The sequence below is a fragment of the Cylas formicarius genome, unplaced genomic scaffold (assembly GCF_029955315.1).
Source record: "Cylas formicarius isolate icCylForm1 unplaced genomic scaffold, icCylForm1.1 PGA_scaffold_16__1_contigs__length_5364039, whole genome shotgun sequence".
Lineage (NCBI taxonomy): Eukaryota > Metazoa > Arthropoda > Insecta > Coleoptera > Brentidae > Cylas > Cylas formicarius.
Window position 1 is genome coordinate 861996 of NW_026844246.1, and position 7317 is coordinate 869312.

Genomic DNA, 7317 nt, shown 5'->3' on the forward strand with positions numbered 1-7317 from the left:
AATCAGATTCTCCATGGCAGCGTAGGTTCGATACCTACCTACTGCAAACGGCCATTGTTTTGCTTGAAATATATATTTTTTAATTAACAGCTCAGCTCAGAAATTTTTCTAAAATATGGGGATTGAGTACATAAATTTATAAAAATGTAATGGACTTATATTTCAACGCATGGCACATTAGCAGAAATAGTTCAACTTTCAAACAGATTTAGCCTTGGTCTCTCGGTTAAGGCGTCTGACTAGAAATCAGATTCTCCATGGCAGCGTAGGTTCGAAACCTACCTATTGCAAACGGCCATTATTTTGCTTGAAATATATATTTTTTAATTAACAGCTCAGCCCAGAAATTTTTCTCAAATATGGGGATTGAGTACGTAAATTTATAAAAATATAATGGACTTATATTTCAACGCATGGCACATCACCAGAAATAGTTCGACTTTCAAACAGATTTAGCCCTGGTCTCTCGGATAAGGCGTCTGACTTTAAATCAGATTCTCTATGGCAGCGTAGGTTCCAAACCTCCCTACTGCGAACGGAAATTGTTTTGCTTGAAATATATATTTTTTAGTTAACAGTTGAGCCCAGAAATTTTTCTCAAATACGGGGATTGATTACATAAATTTATAAAAATATAATGGCCTTATATTTCAACGCATTACACATCACCAGAAATAGTTCGACTTTCAAACAGATTTATCCTTGGTCTGTCGGTTAAAGCGTCTCACTAGAAATCAGATTCTCTATCAGCATAATTTCGAAACCTACCTATTGCAAACGACCATTTGTTTTGCTTGAAATATAATTTTTGTAATTAGCAGCTCAGCCCAGAAAATTTTGTCCATTATGGGGATTGAGTGCATAAATTTAAAACAATATGCATACATATGCCCTTATATTTCAAATGGCACATCACCAGAAATAGTCCTACTTTCAAACAGATTTAGCCCTGGTCTGTCGGTTAAAGCGTCTGACTAGAAATCAGATTCCCTATGGCAGCGTAGGTTCGAAACCTACCTACTGCAAACGGCCATTGTTTTGCTTGAAATATATATTTTTTAATTAACAGCTCAGCCCAGAAATTTTTCTCAAATATGGGGATTGAATACATAAATTTATAAAAATATAATGGCCTTATATTTCAACGCATGGCACATCACCAAAAATAGTTCGACTTTCAAACAAATTTAGCTTTGATCTGTCGGTTAAGGCGTCTGACTAGAAATCAGATTCTCCATGGCAGCGTAGGTTCGATAGCTACCTACTGCAAACGGCAATTGTTTTGCTTGAAATATATATTTTTTAATTAACAGCTCAGCTCAGAAATTTTTCCAAAATATGGGGATTGAGTACATAAATTTATAAAAATATAATGGACTTATATTTCAACGCATGGCACATTAGCAGAAACAGTTCAACTTTCAAACAGATTTAGCCTTGGTCTCTCGGTTAAGGCGTCTGACTAGAAATCAGATTCTCCATGGCAGCGTAGGTTCGAAACCTACCTACTGCAAACGGTCATTATTTTGCTTGAAATATATATTTTTTAATTAACAGCTCAGCCCAGAAATTTTTCTCAAATATGGGGATTGATTACGTAAATTTATAAAAATATAATGGACTTATATTTCAACGCATGGAACATCACCAGAAATAGTTCGACTTTCAAACAGATTTAGCCTTGGTCTGTCGGTTAAGGTGTCTGACTAAAAATCAGATTCTCCATGGCAGCGTAGGTTCGAAACCTACCTACTGCAAACGGCCATTATTTTGCTTGAAATATAATTTTTGTAATTAGCAGCTCAGCCCAGAAAATTTTGTCAATTATGGGGATTGAGTGCATAAATTTAAAACAATATGCATACATATGCCCTTATATTTCAAATGGCACATCACCAGAAATAGTCCTACTTTCAAACAGATTTAGCCCTGGTCTGTCGGTTAAGGCGTCTGACTAGAAATCAGATTCTCTATGGCAGCGTAGGTTCGAAACCTACCTACTGCAAACGGCCGTTGTTTTGCTTGAAATATATATTTTTTAATTAACAGGTCAGCCCAGAAATTTTTCTCAAATGTGGGGATTGACTACATAAATTTATAAAAATATAATGGCCTTATATTTCAACGCATGGCACATCACCAGAAATAGTTCGACTTTCAAACAGATTTAGCCTTGGTCTGTCGGTTAAGGCGTCCGACTAGAAATCAGATTCTCTATCAGCATAGGTTCGAAACCTACCTACTGCAAACGAACATTTGTTTTGCTTGAAATATAATTTTTGTAATTAGCAGCTCAGCCCAGAAAATTTTGTCAATTATGGGGATTGAGTGCATAAATTTAAAACAATATGCATACATATGCCCTTATATTTCAAATGGCACATCACCAGAAATAGTCCTACTTTCAAACAGATTTAGCCCTGGTCTGTCGGTTAAGGCGTCTGACTAGAAATCAGATTCTCTATGGCAGCGTAGGTTCGAAACCTACCTACTGCAAACGGCCATTGTTTTGCTTGAAATATATATTTTTTAATTAACAGGTCAGCCCAGAAATTTTTCTCAAATATGGGGATTGATTACGTAAATTTATAAAAATATAATGGACTTATATTTCAACGCATGGAACATCACCAGAAATAGTTCGACTTTCAAACAGATTTAGCCTTGGTCTGTCGGTTAAGGTGTCTGACTAAAATCAGATTCTCCATGGCAGCGTAGGTTCGAAACCTACCTACTGCAAACGGCCATTATTTTGCTTGAAATATAATTTTTGTAATTAGCAGCTCAGCCCAGAAAATTTTGTCAATTATGGGGATTGAGTGCATAAATTTAAAACAATATGCATACATATGCCCTTATATTTCAAATGGCACATCACCAGAAATAGTCCTACTTTCAAACAGATTTAGCCCTGGTCTGTCGGTTAAGGCGTCTGACTAGAAATCAGATTCTCTATGGCAGCGTAGGTTCGAAACCTACCTACTGCAAACGGCCATTGTTTTGCTTGAAATATATATTTTTTAATTAACAGGTCAGCCCAGAAATTTTTCTCAAATGTGGGGATTGACTACATAAATTTATAAAAATATAATGGCCTTATATTTCAACGCATGGCACATCACCAGAAATAGTTCGACTTTCAAACAGATTTAGCCTTGGTCTGTCGGTTAAGGCGTCCGACTAGAAATCAGATTCTCTATCAGCATAGGTTAGAAACCTACCTACTGCAAACGAACATTTGTTTTGCTTGAAATATAATTTTTGTAATTAGCAGCTCAGCCCAGAAAATTTTGTCAATTATAGGGATTGAGTGCATAAATTTAAAACAATATGCATACATATGCCCTTATATTTCAAATGGCACATCAACAGAAATAGTCCTACTTTCAAACAGATTTAGCCCTGGTCTGTCGGTTAAGGCGTCTGACTAGAAATCAGATTCTCTATGGCAGCGTAGGTTCGAAACCTACCTACTGCAAACGGCAATTGTTTTGCATGAAATATATATTTTTTAATTAACAGCTCAGCCCAGAAATTTTTCTCAAATATGGGGATTGAGTGCGTAAATTTATAAAAATATAATGGACTTATATTTCAACGCATGGCACATTAGCAGAAACAGTTCAACTTTCAAACAGATTTTGCCGTGGTCTCTCGGTTAAGGCGTCTGACTAGAAATCAGATTCTCCATGGCAACGTAGGTTCGAAACCTACTTATTGCAAACGGCCATTATTTTGCTTGAAATATATATTTTTTAATTAACAGCTCAGCCCAGAAATTTTTCTCAAATATGGGGATTGAGTACATAAATTTATAAAAATATAATGGACTTATATTTCAACGCATGGCACATCCCCAGAAATAGTTCGACTTTCAAACAGATTTAGCCTTGGTCTGTCGGTTAAGGCGTCTTACTAGAAATCAGATTCTCTATGGCAGCGTAGGTTCGAAACCTACCTACTGTAAACGACCATTTGTTTTGCTTGAAATATAATTTTTGTAATTAGCAGCTCCGCCCAGAAAATTTTGTCAATTATGGGGATTGAGTGCATAAATTTAAAACAATATGCATACATATGCCCTTATATTTCAAATGGCGCATCACCAGAAATAATCCTACTTTCAAACAGATTTAGCACTGGTCTGTCGGTTATGGCGTCTGACTAGAAATCAGATTCTCTATGGCAGCGTAGGTTCGAAACCTACCTACTGCAAACGGCCATTGTTTTGCTTGAAATACATATTTTTTAATTAACAGCTCAGCCCAGAAAATTTTCTCAAATATGGGAATTGAATACATAAATTTAAAAAATATAATGGCCTTATATTTCAACGTTAAGGCCTCTGACTAGAAATCAGATTCCCTATGGCAGCGTAGGTTCGAAACCTACCTACTGCAAACGACCATTGTTTTGCTTGAAATATATATTTTTGAATTAACAGCTAAGCCCAGAAAATTTTCCCAAATATGGGGATTGAATACATAAATTTATAAAAATATAATGGCCTTATATTTCAACGCATGGCACAACAACAGAAATAGTCCGACTTTCAAACAGATTTAGCCTTGGTCTGTCGGTTAAGGCGTCTGACTAGAAATCAGATTCACTATGGCAGCGTAGGTTCGAAACCTACCTACTGCAAACGGCCATTGTTTTGCTTGAAATATATATTTTTTAATTAACAGCTCAGGACAAAAATTTTTCTCAAATATGGGGATAGAGTACGTAAATTTATAAAAATATAATGGACTTATATTTCAACGCATGGCACCTCACCAGAAATAGTTCGACTTTCAAACAGATTTAGCCCTGGTCTGTCGGTTAAGGCGTCTGACTAGAAATCAGATTCTCTATGGCAGCGTAGGTTCGAAACCTACCTACTGCAAACGGCCATTATTTTGCTTGAAATATATATTTTTTAATTAACAGCTCAGCCCAGAAATTTTTTTTAATATGGGGATAGAGTACGTAAATTTATAAAAATATAATGGATTTATATTTCAACGCATGGCACATCACCAGAAATAGTTCGACTTTCAGACAGATTTAGCTCTGGTCTGTCGGTTAAGGCGTCTGACTAGAAATCAGATTCTCTAAGGCAGCGTAGGTTCGAAACCTACCTACTGTAAACGACCATTTGTTTTGCATAAAATATAATTTTTGAAATTAGCAGCTCCGCCCAGAAAATTTTGTCAATTATGGGGATTGAGTGCATAAATTTAAAACAATATGCATACATATGCCCTTATATTTCAAATGGCACATCACCAGAAATAATCCTACTTTCAAACAGATTTAGCACTGGTCTGTCGGTTAAGGCGTCTGACTAGAAATCAGATTCCCTATATCAGCGTAGGTTCGAAACCTACCTACCGCAAACGACCATTGTTTTGCTTGAAATATATATTTTTTAATTAACAGCTCGGCCCAGAAATTTTTCTCAAATATGGGGATTGAATACATAAATTTATAAAAATATAATGGCCTTATATTTCAACGCATGGCACAACAACAGAAATAGTTCGACTTTCAAACAGATTGAGCCTTGGTCTGTCGGTTAAGGCGTCTGACTAGAGATCAGATTCTCCATGGCAGCGTAGGTTCGAAACCTACCTACTGCAAACGGCCATGGTTTTGCTTGAAATATATATTTTTTAATTAACAGCTCAGCCCAGAAAATTTTCTCAAATATGGGGATTGAATACATAAATTTATAAAAATATAATGGCCTTATATTTCAACGTTAAGGCCTCTGACTAGAAATCAGATTCCCTATGGCAGCGTAGGTTCGAAATCTACCTACTGCAAAAGACCATTGTTTTGCTTGAAATATATATTTTTGAATTAACAGCTAAGCCCAGAAAATTTTCCCAAATATGGGGATTGAATACATAAATTTATGAAAATATAATGGCCTTATATTTCAACGCATGGCACAACAACAGAAATAGTCCGACTTTCAAACAGATTTAGCCTTGGTCTGTCGGTTAAGGCGTCTGACTAGAAATCAGATTCACTATGGCAGCGTAGGTTCGAAACCTACCTACTGCAAACGGCCATTGTTTTGCTTGAAATATATATTTTTTAATTAACAGCTCAGCCCAGAAATTTTTCTCAAATATGGGGATAGAGTACGTAAATTTATAAAAATATAATGGACTTATATTTCAACGCATGGCACATCACCAGAAATAGTTCGACTTTCAAACAGATTTAGCCCTGGTCTGTCGGTTAAGGCGTCTGACTAGAAATCAGATTCTCTATGGCAGCGTAGGTTCGAAACCTACCTACTGCAAACGGCCATTATTTTGCTTGAAATATATATTTTTTAATTAACAGCTCAGCCCAGAAATTTTTCTCAAATATGGGGATAGAGTACGTAAATTTATAAAAATATAATGGACTTATATTTCAACGCATGGCACATCACCAGAAATAGTTCGACTTTCAAACAGATTTAGCCCTGGTCTGTCGGTTAAGGCGTCTGACTAGAAATCAGATTCTCTATGGCAGCGTAGGTTCGAAACCTACCTACTGTAAACGACCATTTGTTTTGCTTGAAATATAATTTTTGTAATTAGCAGCTCCGCCCAGAAAATTTTGTCAATTATGGGGATTGAGTGCATAAATTTAAAACAATATGCATACATATGCCCTTATATTTCAAATGGCACATCACCAGAAATAATCCTACTTTCAAACAGATTTAGCACTGGTCTGTCGGTTAAGGCGTCTGACTAGAAATCAGATTCCCTATGGCAGCGTAGGTTCGAAACCTACCTACTGCAAACGACCATTGTTTTGCTTGAAATATATATTTTTTAATTAACAGCTCGGCCCAGAAATTTTTCTCAAATATGGGGATTGAATACATAAATTTATAAAAATATAATGGCCTTATATTTCAACGCATGGCACAACAACAGAAATAGTTCGACTTTCAAACAGATTTAGCCTTGGTCTTTCGGTTAAGGCGTCTGACTAGAGATCAGATTCTCCATGGCAGTGTAGGTTCGAAACCTACCTACTGCAAACGGCCATTGTTTTGCTTGAAATATATATTTAACAGCTCAGCCCAGAAATTTTTCTCAAATATGGGGATTGAATACATAAATTTATAAAAATATAATGGCCTTATATTTCAACGCATGGTACATCACCAGAAATAGTTCGACTTTCAAAGAGATTTAGCCTTGGTCTGTCGGTTAAGGCGTCTGACTAGAAATCAGATTCCCTATGGCAGCGTAGGTTCGAAACCTACCTACTGCAAACGGCCATTGTTTTTCTTGAAATATATATTTAACAACTCAGCCC